Source organism: Oxyura jamaicensis, chromosome 19 (genome assembly GCF_011077185.1).
Source record: "Oxyura jamaicensis isolate SHBP4307 breed ruddy duck chromosome 19, BPBGC_Ojam_1.0, whole genome shotgun sequence".
Taxonomy (NCBI): Eukaryota; Metazoa; Chordata; class Aves; order Anseriformes; family Anatidae; genus Oxyura; species Oxyura jamaicensis.
Window position 1 is genome coordinate 2,314,340 of NC_048911.1, and position 16,698 is coordinate 2,331,037.

The 16,698-nt window shown below is 43.0% G+C and overlaps 1 long non-coding RNA gene across 1 annotated transcript in view; it reads right to left on the minus strand.

Annotated features, from left to right (window-relative positions):
• The window catches only part of LOC118176341, a 258,610-nt gene that overhangs the window by 13,558 nt on the left and 228,354 nt on the right, over window positions 1-16,698 (minus strand). The window contains exons 15-20 of the long non-coding RNA XR_004755348.1: window positions 15,666-15,768; window positions 13,072-13,196; window positions 12,942-12,996; window positions 9,423-9,552; window positions 3,806-3,992; window positions 2,482-2,610 (exon numbers count right to left, since the gene is read on the minus strand). This is a non-coding gene — a long non-coding RNA (uncharacterized LOC118176341). The remainder of the gene's footprint in view (window positions 1-2,481; window positions 2,611-3,805; window positions 3,993-9,422; window positions 9,553-12,941; window positions 12,997-13,071; window positions 13,197-15,665; window positions 15,769-16,698) is intronic.

Here is a 16,698-nt window from a genome sequence, read left to right on the forward strand (position 1 = left end):
TGTTCCCTGTCTCGTTATTTCTGTCCTTCTCTTTACCTATTGCTGGGGTGGCAGGGGGGACACTGACCCTTTCCTCAGCTCCAGTGAGCTGCAGTGAATTATCTGTGTTAAAACTCTCTTCTGTCAAGCTGCCAAATCTTTTGCATTAATCCTGAAAATTACAATTAATGAGTGCTAAGAGGATCTTTCCACCTTTGTGTATGGCTCTATTCAGTTGTAATGATCCCTGCTTCTCTGCCAGCATCTGGAAGCCTCTTGTGGTCATGGCTTTTGGCTCTGAGGCAGGGCAATGTACTTGCAGGAGGCAGTTTTGCTGGTGGCAGCAGGGCTTCTGCCTTTTCTTGATTGATATCCTGTCCTCAAAGACGGTCTTCACTGATGACTGGGGAGATTTATGTTAATGGGAACCCGTGGCCACCAGAGCGTGGAATGTTCCCCCTGTGCAAAACATCACATTGCCATTTCAGGCATTTTGAAGTCGTTATTGCTGTGATCTGCTGTGAGGTGAAGCACAGGGCTGGGAATCGGGTTGTCACAGGTCTACAGCCCCACTTTGACAAGGACTTGAAATAGCCTTAGGCTCTGGGATTCCATTTCCCAAACTTTTAATGTGTCTACCAAGATTAAGTTCCCTGGGGAATACCAAAGTAAAAATACGGTATTTTTAGTTATTAAGAACCAGAATTCGGAATCTCATTGACATGAAATAAATCACCTTTAAGTATAAACTAGAGATCCCTAAATCAGTCATGAATTAGTTCATCCCCTGCCTGTGCATACTGAACCACTTGCAATTTCTAAGATTTGGAAGGAGATCTGTTAATTTTTGTTTAAGCACAGACTGGTTGCCATTTTCTTATGACAATCCTGCTCCCATTTTGAGATGCTTAGTGGCTCCAAGAAGGGTTTCTGTTTTTGTTGTTGTTGCTGTTTTGTTTTTGTTTTGTTTTGTTTTCTCTACATGAGCAGCAAGAAGCTTGATGGGTGTGCAACCTACAGTAAGCAGTAACTAAGTTATGTTACCATTGGCAGTCACTGACTCCTTTTAATTCAGCACTCAAACAGAAGCTAAAGTATCTCCTACAGCTCAATGGGTTGCTAAGTCTTGTGCTCCTACTTTCACAAACCTCTTCATTGACATTTCCTCTTCAGGACTATTTATCTGACACACACAATCCTTTTTTATTTTTTTTCCTCTGTGTGTTCACTTGACTCTAGTCTGAGTTTATACAAGCCACTTCACGATGAATAGAGCATTTGTGCATTTCCAGTTTTTCTGTCCCAGAAATAACCCTGCAGAAATCACTAGAATTACAGTAAGGGAAAAAAGCAAGGGATGTCACTGGAGGAACAAGCCTTCTTTCTTTATTTCCTTAGAGAGGAAATGTTAGATAACTGCTTCCCTGAATTAATAATTTCTAGTCTCTTCAGTGGAGTTATTTCCCATTTGAACCAGTAATGAATTTAACCTGCAATTCCTATGTTTAATCTATAAATTCAGCCAGTAGTAGCTCCATGAAGTAAAGCACTTTCTCACTTTTAAATGTCAGAGGATGCAAACAGAATGAGAAGGTTAGAGTAGCACAAGTATGTACCACCCCTGAGCAGACACCTCTCTGGAACTACCTCTATCTGTACAGGCAGGTACCTACAGATGGGCAGGGATCTGCGTGGGACAGGGTTAACAGGATTAGCTAGGCAATCGGCAATGCAGAGCTGGTCAGGAGTGCATGTCCTCATACTATGCATTCACACAATTTCAAGCACTTAATGGACTTCTCATCTCAGCTGGGGACTAGAGCTGCTGCTGTCACATAAAACTATAATGATTTCAAGGCAAAGGGAGACATTTCACAGCAGTTATTGCTGACATTAGAAATGTCAGGTATGTCCATACACCACATGCAGTGCTGCGCACAGCCCCCTGACGGCTCTGCTACCAAAAGCCCTACAGCAGTGCTGGCCCAGTGCTCTGCCTGAGCATGACCGTGCTCAGCTGTGTCTGCACCACCACACTGCTGCCCAGAACAGCTTAGATATAGATTGGCCATGTCCTGCTGTGTCTCGCGTGATGCTTACAGACCTACCCAGCCCTATTCTATCCCAAATCTTGTACAGGTAAGGTAGGCTTTGGTAAGAGGATGTCCACTGTCAGGCCAGTGAACCTTCCTGTTTGAACCATGAGTAATGCCTTCAGAGCTCCTGGTTTACCTGAAGCAGAGGTTTTTGTTGGCATTTGGCATCAGTGAGATCCCATTAGTAACGTCATCTGTTGTGGTCACAAATGCATGCTAAAAGAGCTGAATGGATATAGAGAAGTGTGGGAATAGCAGTATTCTCTTGGTTTAAGTCTTTGGAAAGCAAACCTCTTGCTTTCCAAAGACTTAAATACCAGGTCTGCATGGGAAATAGGTGGGAGGGTGTACAAACAAAACATGTGGGTTTGGGGAAGAGGCAGGAAAGAGAGCAGCAGTATCTTACCCATACAAAGGTAGTGGGGCTTGTCTCAAAGAAATCCTGCCACTGTAAGATGTGTGTTGTGCAACTTCATCTCAGTAACACAGCCTTTCTTGGGTGGAGATCTCAGGTGTGCAGTGGCTTTGTTGAGCACTGTAGGCCAGATGAGAAGAAGGGGTAGAGAACATAACATCCATTTGAAGCTGCTGCACCCTTGCAAGAGGTTCAGGATTCGGCCAGCAGCTCATGAATACAAGAAGTGGTACAGCTATGGGATACAGTGAGACCACAAGGTGGGTGATGGATTTAACACATTCTCTGCTGCAAGAGATCCCCTCAATACTCATTAGTGTTGCCTAGTATCAGGAGGATAACAGTGCTGTCTGTAAGATCACCCCCTAGCTCCTGGCACTAACTGTTTGGGTTGGTGGTAATTCTTCCTCTGACAGGGCAAAATTGACTCCTTCCTTGAACACACTGGAAAGGTACTTGTGGATGGAGATGATGCTGGGATAGTGGAGCTAATAAAATCAGCAGAGAAGGAGCATTTAGCAGCTAGGAAGGCAAAGAAGCAGTTTTTTCAGGAACACACAGGCTCCTGCTTTGATGTTGCATTCAAGCCAAAGCAAGGGCATGTTTTAAATTCCCAATAATTCAAGTTTCTTTTTAAGTTCCCAAGCCTGGCTGAGCTCTAAAAGACAAGAGAAGATCTTGCTCCTGGGGTTGGCTTTCCCAGGCAATCACAGCTCTGCTCAGAATACTATTTAAATACCAATTATTGTAATTCTCGGCAGAAATATTACAGGCATTCAGATTTTTTTTTTCTTAACAGCCAAAGGGAGATATTTCCAGCATCTATCAAACCTCTTTTATTTTAATCCACATTAAAATTTCTTTCCAGAAGGACTGGGCAATAGAGCATAATTTATCATTACAGTTCAAAGATTTGTCATGGCAGAGCCTGCTGTCTCATGCCAAGCCAACCTGTCTGGTGTAACCTTTTGGGGGCAAAGAAGGGCTGGCTGGAGAGCAAAGGGTATTGAGGCTAACAAGTCAGGGAGATTAGATAGGCGGGAAGCAGCAGAATCAGTACCTCATGCTTCCCTGCAGGGAGCAAATCCCCCCTCTCCTGCACTGTGAAGGACATTCCCAAATCTTTCTCTGATTTTGTCCTGGAAGCCAGCAGGCAGGGCGCAGCTTGAGACACAGCTGGCAGCGAGCACCAAGTTGCACCAGTGAAAAACTCCTGCATGACAGCAGAGCACTGCTCGCTGATGGTCACCCTTCTGCAGGCCTTGGCAGCCCTCCTGCTCACCCCGACCGAGAGGAGAACAGAATTAGTTGGTACCTTTGCTATTCAGACGTGGGATCTCAACAGACATCTTCAGGAGGGTGATTAGGTCTCCTGCTGCCAAGAGCCATCATGCTGCATGACAGGACTGCTCCAAAGCTGTCATTTTTATTTCCTTTAACAGTTGCTGTCAAATCAGGGTAATTGCAATGAATGTCCTGGCATGAACATCAAGTCAGGGGTTCTGCAACAAAAGTTTTAGTTCCCTTATTAATGGCCAGTGCTAGGAAAAAGAGAAAAGTAGATGCTAGAGAAGAGCTGCCATGTTATAGATACCCACTTGTGGCTCGCTGCTCAGTCCAGGTGATGCCTTGCTAGTGGGGCAGGACAGGACAGCTTGGGGGCAGCGAAGGGGTCTCCTTGACTCCTTGTACACATGCTCGAGGAGCTGCTGGCTTCTCACCCCAGCATGACCCAGGTGTCCTAAGAAAACAGGGTTTGTGACATTGAGCCTTACACCTACCCTGTTTTCACTGCCTCTTCCCCCAAAGACTTTGAGCCAGGCACCTGATTTCAACCATAGCTGGCAGGGAGGCAGGGCTTAAATATAAAGCTCCTGCGGGTTTGGGGGAAGCAGGGTGATGGTGAGACCCCCACGTTTCAGCCCTGCAAGGGAAAGCAGCAGTGTGAGGGACCCAGTGGGGCTGCCCAGCGTGTCAGTGGGACACGGAGCGTATAGAGCTGGGAGTGGGGCTGAGCACAGGGAGCACTGGTCTTAGGAGGGAAAGGGCTTCCAGGCACTGTACTATCATCCTGGGTAATCACAACAGTGTTGGGGAGAGCAGGGGACACAAATTTCTTGCTAATGCAACAACTTGCTGTACTAACAGTGGTCAAAACTGGTAAACGATAGTCCTGCTCCTGTGGGGGCTGAAACCCTATGGGCAACCTCCCACAGTGCCAGGGAGCTGGTGCCCACACCCCCAGCACATCCCAAGACAGCAGAATCTATAGCTCAAGTTAAGCTAAAAGCTGTCTCTTTTCCTTCCTCTTCTTTCTTCAGCTGCACCCATTGTAAACCAAGCACAGCTGTGGTTCTGGCCCTCAGACTGTATAGGAGCTATAGCAAAGGGTTTAATGTATTCTTAGCTTTTAAAATACTATTCATCAGCTGCAATCAAAGGAGAGAGCCAGCATCATGTTGCCAGCCAAATTAATCACAGCTCCCCCATTCCCCCTTCCACACACAGTCACGTTGTGTGCAGCAGTGGTGGTCTCGAGACCACAGTTTAGCAGACACTGGAAAAGGCCAAGGTGGTAAATGTAAATCCTGGCTGCTCTTAATCATGTTCGTAATGACCATATAATCAATCATAGGCCTTCTCAAGTGCTCAGCAACCACAGCCCAAGGGTATATTTTTCAAAGAATCCAATTCAGTGAGGTCTCTCAAAAAGCTGGGTCACCATTATTCCCACTCACGCAGGAGAAGGATTGCTTTTGACTGTCTGGCACTGACAGTGCAAGTAAACTGAGCATCTCCCCCAAAAGTCTGCATGCAAAGAGTAACGTCAGTCAGATTTATGCAACACAAAATTTCAATGGGCTTTAGAAGAAAACAAGCTGAAGAAAAACAAAAGATGCCAATTGAACAAATTGGGAAAAACTGCTTTTCTGTCATTTCACTGCTCTCAGTATTTCTCACTGGGGACACGGTCAAAACACTTTAAAAAATGAGGCTTTCAGACTTCCTAAAAATGTTGGAATGTTGAGAAATAATGAGTATTTTAGTGGTTACAGATTTCTCCTACAGACCTCTGAAGGACTCGAGACCTGGCTAGACACAGAACATGGAGATTCTTATGTGAAACAAGCCACACACAAGTAATACACAAATGATAAACATCCTGAATTCCCAGAAGTGTTACAAAACAAGCCACATGCAAGTCACCAAACCTGCTCATTTCCCACCTGAGTGACAAAGCATTCGGCACAGCAACAACATCGTGCCCTAGAGCAAAGCCAATCGCAAAAGCCCATCCATGAAAATATTAAAGACATTTGGTGCTTTTTCTAAATTCTAGTTGTGCAGTGTTATAATAACGATTACATTTCACACCCAAGACAGAACTGAATCAGACCTGTTTGATTCCACTGGAAGAGCTGATGGAAGCTTTAACACTTTGAGGAGAGTTCAAGACGATTTTACAGAAGTGTGCCTTGGGGAAATTGAAATGTCAAGCATAATTTGGCACTTGAAACATGAAGGAGAGAGGCTTTTCATTTGTTTTCATCTGCATCTTCCCCTCCTCTGAACTGTACATGCTTCATTTCCCGCTCTTTCTACAGCTTTCATTAGGCAATGCTGAAATCTGCTGGATTTGAGGAATCTCCAAGGATAAACAAGTATCTGGCATTAACCTGCTCTGTAAAAGTCACTTTGACATGTCTCACTATTCTTCCCTTCTTGTTAGGCAAACTAGTCCAAAACAAGCTTTTCCCCTGATATCTATCTCTTCCCATACATTCGATTCTTCATGTAAAACTAGAGGATTACTGCTCACTAGTCTAATTCTAAATAGCTGTGGGTTCACTTGGAAAAAAAAAAAAAAAAAAAAAAAGGCCTTTGATCTAGGTTTCAATCTCAGCCCTGGTCTCTGGGGCCAGAGGGACTCAATCCTGCAGAAGTGCTGCTCCAGCTGGGTCTCAGCGGACGTCTGCCTCCTGCCAAAGTGCTTGAATCTGCAAACAGGTCCCTCGGCAGGACAGCACAGGGCAGGCAGAAAGACCAGGAAATTCATGTGTTTGCCCTCCCACTAAAATAGAAGCACTCTCATAGCTGTCAGCATGAGAAGTAACAAAATGAGTTGGCAAGCAGGCCTCTGCTAGGTGCAGATCCTGGGAATGCTGATAATGTGTTCTTGGGAGATAAATTTTTAATTCTCCCCATCAGCTAAGCAATTTCTGGTGAGACAGAGCACAGATCCCCACCGTACTCTGATTTTTTCCCACAGGGATTTTCCATGAGGCAATGCCTATTTGCTATATGTGGAATTTCTTGAGGCAGCTGAGCAGTTTTGACTAAGATTCACTTGAAAAAAAGGCAAAAGAGCTTTCAATAACATAGAAACATGTTGATTTCTGATAACACAGTGACTTCCTTAAAAATATTCTAATTTCCTGGCCATTTTAACTTAAAACAAGAAATGCAGAGTCACACAAATGTGAAACATTTTGACATTGTAAAGGGTTTCAATCCACTTGAACCATGGTTTTAGTTTAGAAGCTTTGGGACTGTCATTTTCCAGGAAATTGTTTAAAATATTCCAACATCATATCATGAGGAAAAAAGGGGCTTTTCAGAATTGTATACAAACCAAAAAAAAAAAAAAAAAAAAAAAAATACAATTACTAAAAACTTTGAAAGTAACCTTAAGTGACCAATACCATATCCATCTCTGACAAGGAGCTGGAAAGTACAGCACATTTAGTGTGAAACTCTGGCTGAGTCTTGCCTAGAAACAGAGGCAGTAAAATCAGCAAAATTTTCCTTTTTGCTCAACAGAGTAATTTTAAGCAGTATCACGCAAATGTCACCTTGAAAAGTCCCTTGAGAGGCCCTTCTCATTTGTGGGTGCTTTCTCAATCAAACGCTTGGTGGCTTTGTGTGGCCCCAGCTACCAGAGTGAATTGTTTCCCTGTCGCTGGATGCAGAGGCCTTACACCGATGGCTAATTTCTGTCAGAGAAAGTGGACTGGATTTGAATCAAAATCCACTGATTTTGCACCACTGCTTCACACTAGCCCTGCCACCAGAATGAACGCATGGCAAATGAAACTGTGCCACCGTGGTCCTCTCCTGGCTGGGGATGAGACGGGGCCGTCCCGCTGCCATCCTGCAGGCCGCTGCCAGGCCAGGAACGCTCAGGGTGGTGTGTGCTGGGCTGAAACCCCAAACCCGGGCTTCACACCTCGTTCTGCCACAGCCTGCCTCAGGCAGCCCACTTCAGAAGCAGCTCACAGAAATCCTGAGCACTGCTCAAGTCCTGCCGAGGCTGATGTTTCTGGAAATCAGCAGCAATGTGGAGCCAGCGGCAATGACTTAGCACGGACCCCTGGTGGGTTCGAGAAATGCCTGTGAGAAGCCATCCGTGGGACAGAGAGAAATGGAAGGATTTGAGGCCCCTGTGCTGCTTCACCTGACACCAGCCGCCCTGCCAGAGTTTCATGCCTGGTGGGGAAAAGTGTTTCTCTCGGCGAGGCAGCAGGTTGTTTTACACAAGTAAAAAGTCTTTGGGGTACCATTGGCAGGCACAGCCCTGGATGCAGCACTTCCTGGCTGTCTTGTGAGAGGTAGAAAATATAACCCTCTTCACTGGTTAAGGAGTGTATTCCTCCTCGTGGGTGGATAAGATATCTCTCAAGTGAATGGCTCTCGCATTTATTATGTCAGATTATACCACTTGAGTTACTGGTTTTGATTATAACAAAACTGGAAAAACAACCACTTACTAGATATTAATTTTATCTTACAGATTCTATTGTAAATGTGATACAGGCCACTATGTATACTACAATCCTTAAAATAGCTCCATCTAAATGCAAATGTGGACCTCTGCCTAACACAGAGCTGAAAGCCTTCCCATTAACACACCAAGAGATAGGGGAATTAATTTAATGCTTAAAAATTCTCAGGGATAAGAGGAGTTTCTTCTGTTCATATCTAGCATCATTTTCTCTTCATGACCAAAGCACCCATAGTACGATAATTTTTACCTTTTTTAAGCTTACTGAGGGAAAAGGCAGTGCAATCTCTCCCTGGAAATGACTCGCTCAACTCTACAGTCCAAAGTGCAGGTATGTTTACACTTGGTAAGGGATGCCCAGGGAAAGATGAAAGATGAAGATGGCTACAGTGCAGGAAGGCTGTTGGGATTCAATTACTTATCCTTGCAAACTAATCAAAAGCAGAGATAGTGTTTGACAGCATTCATCTCTCACCAACATTTTCAATACCTGCTCCTCTAAGTACATCAAACACCAACTGTCTCACACTATCTACCATACTTCCGTACACAGAGTGTGAGATACCAATTTCTCGTTGGAGGACTTCAGTGATCACTCAGGGGCACATGGAAGTCGCTGCCTCTAAGACAGTTACTATATACACTGCATATAGAGGTATACATGGCCTGGAAAGCAAAACAAAGCTCTGTTTCTGAGAAAGCCCCAGCATAAGCAAAATTGCCTTGGAGCCAAGGGCTTGTGGTGCTCAGCAACCTCCCTTGCAGCTTCCAGTTTGAGGGTATGGCAGGAAAGAGGGGAAGGATGTCGGTCTGGCTGTTCTGTGAAATGTAAATGTGCCATGAGGAACTATTCTCTGCAAACATCTCTGTTTTGATTCCCAGGTGCCAGGCAGCAGCAGACAGAAAGCCAACACACAGGCAACTTCGCTGCCTTCTGTTCCATTCTGGGAATTAAACTCTTAAAAGTAGCTATAATCACTTATACCAAAAAGCACATAATGAAGTTGCATAAATACTGAAGAAAAGAGCACATTTGCCATGCACTAACTACATTTGTTAATCTTGGTGTCTTTTCACCAGAAGCCACAGAATCCGATGTCGCTCTGCAATAATATTTTCAGAAAAAAAAATAGAAGAGTCGTGGACTTACTTGAACATGCATATCGTCAGGAAGAAACATCCACCTCATAACCACACCAGAAATATCTGGAACAGACATCTTTGAAGCCATGACATTAGGAACCACCACTTCCAGACGTAGAAACATGATCATGCAAAATCTAGACAAGCAAAAGAAATACTCAAATCACTTCCCACAGACTTTCACTCTGAAATATGTTCCTGTTCTCTGAATCATTTCAGAAACTCAAATTTATTAATGACAATTTGGTTGTGTTGATGTGAATGAAAAGTTTTTGTTGTGCTGACAAAGAAGCAGTACATTTACTTCTGGATTTGGCCTCACACATCACAGGTGGACCCAACCCCCCCAAAACCTCTAAAACCTCTAGCAGAGGACATAGGACAAGGAGTTTCTGCCAACAAGGAGTTTTACACCATACAGCACTCCCATTCATTTCTTGTGATGGGGTTCTTATTTTCTGTCAGCATCAACATATCTGGCTGTGCTGAACACAACTGGCTACTGAATCGCTCCAGCAGTTACTGCTTTTGCAGCTAGGAGCTCTGCAAGGTGCCAGAGCTAGCTCATCTCATAAATATTACATACTTTCAGAGTAAGGAAGAAAATTCTTAAGCTATTTTCTCTCTGGATCTTGTCCTGCCAATGCTGAGTATTTTCTGTGCAAGAACTCAGTGGCTGGGTCCTTGTGATTAATTGTTTGCAAGATAATGCCCTAAATGGCAAAAGAAATAGATAACTTTTCACAGCAAGTGAATGTGCCTCAGTTCAGTGAACTCTAAGGGTACAGAGTCAATGTTGCACACATCGAATTTCATTTGGCAAAGCTAATGTTTCTGGCCTGACCTTTGATCACCAGCAACATGTAAAAGTAATTAAAAGACTTCTGAAATTTGGAAAAATGAAAGACTCATTGCAGCTGTAAACTGATTAAGAGACCACTACAGGCCAAAAATGTGATGTAAAGCTCTACATGAGTCATTGCCATAAAAATATCATTTTCCCAAGCAGCTTTTGTTATTTCATGAACTACAACACTTTCCATTATATTCCTGTAATCTATAAAAGCTTTATGAAATTTTGACATTACTGCTGTTACTGATGTTCCCATAGTAATTATCCTCCATAATAATTAAACAATATGGCACAAAATCTGGTGAGGTTTGTTCCTGATAACTGACCTTTTAGACAAGATTTACCTTCCACTCTTACAGAAACAAACCTCTCCTTCTATGCTTTAAGAATTGCTGTTCTTCAAAATGTTAACAGGGACATTGTGTGAAAGCAGGATTTTAGTTTCTCTGGAGATTAGTGTTCTTTTTTCTTCCAACTGTTTAGTTCAAATTACATCAAATTATGAACTGAAACTGAAAATAGTACTCCATTTTATCCTCACTGAAGGTCTGATTTTCTAAATTGAAACCTATCGTGGAAATCTTTGCTAACCCCTACATTACATACTTGCTTTGCAACACACAGGCACACAGCTTCTCCCTGTTTTCCTCAGCTTTGGGCCTCACAGATTTCAGGTCTGGCTCCACTGCAGAACCAAAAAAATATAAAGCCTTTCAAACAATCGTTACAAAGCACTCCAGCTTTACTAACAAGACCTCTTATTTATACCCAAGATCTAAGCTTGAAGGGAATCTTGAAACATTAGAAGTGGTTGGTGAGAGCTTGAGACGTTTTCATTGAGATCAGGGAGATAAAAAGAAGATACAGGAAAACCACAGGATGAAAGCTAAAGGAGAAAAGTAATCCCAAAATAGCTCTGCTTGGAGTGTTCTTCTGGAAGGGCTATTATACTGTTCAGTATGGCAAAACATCAAAGAGGAAATATTTCAGCCAAATCACTTGTGAGCTGAATTTCTCATCTTCTTCCAGATCATCACAACTTGCTGGTTTTATTAACGTGGCCCCTTGGTCAAATATGGAAGGGTAAAGCTCAAAAGGAGAGGGGTTTTCCTGCGTGTCCAACCTAGGAAATACAGGGACAGAGGCAGAAGTGCTACTGATGCAGCTGTCTTTCCCCAGAGATACGGCTGTTCTTCCAGTGACTTTCTATTTCCTATAGCATTTTGAACACTGCCATTTAACTTTGCAAGGGGGCTCCTCTGTTCTTTCATTTGTGCATACATACAGGTCCCAGTCCAGAAGTGACTCTGTGCAAGAAACTACCCTCAGTCCCCTCACTGGTACCCACAGGACAGTCATTTCATACTACGGTCCTCTGCTGGCTTCATGCCCAGAGCAGACACTGGCCAAACTGTCATAAATAGGATTTTCCTTTATTGCTAAAGATCAGTGGTTTTTCTTAATAATAATAAAAAAAAAAAAAGTAGTTCTACCTGTGGCTTTGAGCATGTGATATTATGGGTCAAACTGAGAATGCAATTTCAGATTATAGCCCAGGACGTTTTCAGGACTGGACTTAGCTTTTCACCAGTGCAAATCCTACCTCCTTGCATGTCTGTTTCCTCCTTGTGTTCCGCACTGCCTTTCTCCCTTGCATCCCCCTGCGCTCACAGAGCAAGTCCTTGAGATTAACCACAATATGATTACATTTTAATTGAGGCCAGCTTAGTGTGGGGACATCCTTTTAACTCAGGAGGCCTCAATTCCACAGAACCATAATGAACTAATAATAAATGTGCTAAAGTCATTAAATCAAAATTCATAAAAGGGTGAATATTGCTTTATTTTATAATAAAGCAATTAAAATCCCATATACTATAATAGATACTACTAAGGTGCAGTAAGTGTTCTTTAAAGAGGTTAGTGTATAATGCCACCCCACAAGGATTTGGGGATCTTTTCAAAATAGGACTGCTGCACTATTAATAGATGATCAGAACTCTTTTCATGTCTTCTTTGGTTCAGCATTATTTCCTTTTTTAAGAAATACTGGCATGATTTCATTAGTAGGTTTTGTAGAACTAGTTAATTATAATAAATCATGACTTGCAGTACAAGTAACCAACTTTCAAGTAATGAAGCATCATATCATTACGTACTTCTTTTCTGTTGAGCTTCTTTCACTGTTCCTTTCATCATGACGTCCCCTTCACATCTCTCACATGCTTTGTTCCTCAGGGGTTAACAGCCCCAAATTAAGGTAGCAGAGAACACATGCCATAGATACATCTGACTTCTTCTATCAGTCCTGACTAGGGGAGAAGCAATACAGGAAAATACATGTCCTGATTTACAACCACTTGTCTCTTCACATGGTGTTTTCACCACAGGAAATGCAAGTGAAGAACCCTGCATCATTTTCAATGTGGTCCTTGTTGCCATAGGTATAAGAAAGTCAATTCAAAGCAGCCACTGTTGAAGACAGACCCCTGGGGGAGCTGTACGTCTCGGTACCTGCATGCCAGCAATGCCTGCTGCCCAAAGTCCAGCCTGGGAGAGCCTTTTCCCTGATGGGCTGCAATACACCCAGGCAACGGCAGAGATGAAATGAGAGGCACAAAGTGATTGGGATCAGACAAACCAGTCAGTAGCAGAAACAGAAATATCACCAACCCTCTACTGGTACCTGCGGCACCAGATCAGGTTGTCTCCTGAAGGCCTTTAGCCTCTGTTCAGGAAAAAAAACCATTACTGTGCACCAAATGGCTGGGATCTAAACACAAGGCAGTTTATAGCTACTCACAAATTCACACAAGCAACAAATTCTTTTCTTTTTAATGACATAGTCACGAAAACCCAAGACTTTGAAGAGTGCTCAGGAAGGGAGACCGATAGAAAGCGTGTCCCAGGGCAGGCGGGCACATGTGTCTGTATGAAAGAGAAGAACAGATTGGCAGAAAAAGAATTATTAAATAGTACATGGTGGAGTAGGGGATTATCTGGAGAACATGATATAAGAACAGACAGATTAAAGGAACACTAAATATTTATTACAAAGTCCTTCATATCATACGCAGTAATACATGCCATAGCTGTTACTGAATAATACAGGCAACAGCCAGTTGTTGAGATTGCTCTCTGAGTTGGATAAAATAGAATTAGAGGCTTTTATCCACTGGAAACCATGCACTGTTATACATAATAATCAAAATCACTCAGAAAAGACAGAAATAGCTCAGTGAACATCCTAACTACACAAGACAAAACCTCACATCCAGGTTACTGCAGAGGAATGAAAGCACACTGGACAGACACAGCCCCATTTCTTCCTGAGCATCAGCGCCACTGGAAGGGACAAACCCACAGGATGGAAGGAATTCAGCCCATGAGAGACCAAAACCGGGGGCTCCTGGGGAGTCTGTAGGCTCTGCAACAAGCCAGGAGCCAGTTTGTTGTATGCTGACTGTAGTCTGAGGTGCAGTGTGCCCTAGGTACAGCGGAAATTCTTCTGCTGGTTCTGTATTTCTGTACATGGGTTGCTACATGAGCATGTTAACACAGTTGAGACAGCTTGACCCTGCAGTTAGCAAGGAACAAAACATGTTATTGCAACCAACAGCTTGCCTCGTAAGCCTGCTTTTCTTGTTCCATACACACAAGGTCCTTTCAGCAGGCAGAAAAGATGCAGTCCTGGATCCCCTGCATGCATTAAAGTGAATTTACTTAAATGGAAAATCTCCCTGCTGTGGCAAATTAGCCCTTGACATTGACTCACGTCTAATATGGTATACAGAGGAAAGAAATAGAGGATTGTCAAAACAAGTAACCTGTCACAGAGCAGTTGCCTTGCATTTCCTTTGTCAGAGATGGGCCCCTCATACAGGTTTTGTGGCATGGTCAGCGTTTATCTAAACCAAAGAGGTCCTTCTCAGTTGGGAGGAAGGGGAGGAAAAGGCTTGGGGAGAAAACTGTTTGGGGACTGGGACTTCCTCACCAGATACAGTGACTTTGTCAGAACTACTGTGAACATAAGCCATAATATTTAAAATTGAAGTTCTGTACTGGCTCAATTCCACAGACAGAATCTGGTTTATTGGCATTTAGCACAGTAAACCTTCCCCTCTCGGAGCACTATTCCCTTATTTCTTTTGGAGGTTTTGCACTGGTGGATCCCACTGGCACTGGCAGAAATTACCCAGAGCAATCTACCACGAACTGCGGAGAGCACGGATCCCTACGAGTATTGTATTTCTTCCTCTCTCATACATACTGAGGAGAGCATAGCCGACTCACCGCAGGAAACCCAGGTGCTGAATTCATCTAACAAGCTGCTTAAAACTCTAAACAGATGTTTCTGTGTCTTTCCTGCTTCTTGAGCAGTCTGCGTGGAAACACCAGCAGATTTACAAAAGAACAGATGTATGAACCATACATGCTTTAGTATCAAGGCCTGAGTCACTGGAAAATGGTTTATGACTATGCATATAATTTGGGCAATGTGCTGTAGGGAAAAAAGATCAACCTTGTCCATAATGGAAATGTAGATTGACCTGGCCAGAGCCATTGCAGAAGGTAGAAAAATTCACGCTGAAACTGAAAATTATACCTGTCTTGATCTGTTCCAGCTCCAGCAATGACTCATGAAAATGTAGATTGGGTATTTAGTCTGGACCTTATCCAGGGCCTGGAGAGATGTACAAAATAACTAATTGACTTCAATGGCTATTTTATCAGCGTCCTTTCTTTCCAAGATTATGGAAGGATCACAAATAGACCAGCAAACACACTGAGAGCTATTAGAGCCCGGAAAAACTAATTCCTATTTACACTGTCTTCTTTATACTCCGAGAGCAGTGAAAATGTGCCTTAGTGCTGACTGCAGCATCGCCAGTCCCACGGCCCCATGGTCGTGTGGTCAGACTGGGCTGAAGAGCAGATGCTGGATTTAAATAATCATTCACAGAATTACCGCATTTCCCTGGTGTTTCTTGACCCTTTCAGATTTATTACTTGATACTTTTCACACAATGTACTTCTTCTGCAGAAAAAAGAGTTGCACCATCACACTAGGATAGGATACACATATTGGTGTCCCAGATGGCCAAGTGGATTGGCCTCAACATTCCTTGTTGGCTTACTTCTTCACAAAGCTGGACTGTCTGGACTTTTATGATCATTCAAATACTTTATCAGTGGTTCTTAAGGTGACTAGGACACAACCACAGTAAGATAAATCAGCCATCAACAAGCCCGCAGCTCTAAGTTGGATTTTGAAAAGGGTACATTTAAAAATCTTCCCTTCTCGCAATCTGTCCAGGGATCTGTGGATCTGTCATCCCAATGCTGTGTAAAAAAATGAACAGCAACAAAAAACAACAAAAGAAAAAAAAAACACACCTGTTGGATTTCAAGAAACTTGGGAGATGGAGGCTGAAGTCCCAGAACCACAAAGCTCCTGAACGTGTGGTCTTCCAGGTGGTCATGTCCCAACTTACTGCCTCTGTTGGAAAAAAAATAAATATAATATTGACCGTAAACACCAGAGAATTCCCAAGAAGAATTTCACAAGCATCACACACACTGATGCCCAAGAAGCATTTGCTTAATACAAACAAGACAGGGTTGTTTTGTTAGGTGATGTGTGGTAATAGCCAGTTATTAATCCTTTCTACCTTAGATTGGATTTTCTAGGTTTCATGGACATTGCTGACAAGGAAGTCACTGAAGGCTGGCACTAGAGATTGTAGGAGAAATCCTGATCTCACAGCAGTACAAGTAAGCTCTCTCTGTGTCTCAAGGGACTGTGATTTCACCTCTGCATGTGAGCTGCGGAGATTTCTAGCAATGGTTCATCTCAGAGTTACCGTTTCAAACACTTCCTTAAACTAAATATTCCTGAACATTTATGAAGTTAGGAAGAGCTTCACAGCAAGCAAAGGAGACCTCTGCTTCAATTAAGTGCTTATTTATACCTACTGCATTTCACATGTTGCATTTCTTGATGAAATGTGTTCCATTATTTCTGAAATATTAAACATCAAAAGCAGAGCTATAATGCATGAATTATACAGTGTTGCAAAAGCTATCATCATGTCCAGGTTTTTTGGCATTTCAATGTATAAATGTTATACCAAGGAGCTTTTATACTAATGGATAATTGCCTGCAGTGCATACTTAACCTTTGTCCACTTCAGTTGACTTGGTAGTGTTACCTACATACATCAAACATCATTTCATCCAAATTGGCAATGAAGGAAAGGCATGTGGCCAAACTCCTTCTCCTGTGCAAAGCTCAACTCTACAGGATTTGAATAGTGATGCAAATGAGAAGCCATGCCACAAACTAATAGGGCTAGATTCTAAGCCCGCTCTACATATGCCAGGGGAGGTATCCTGAATTTAGGTTAACGGTTGATCAGATCCCATATAA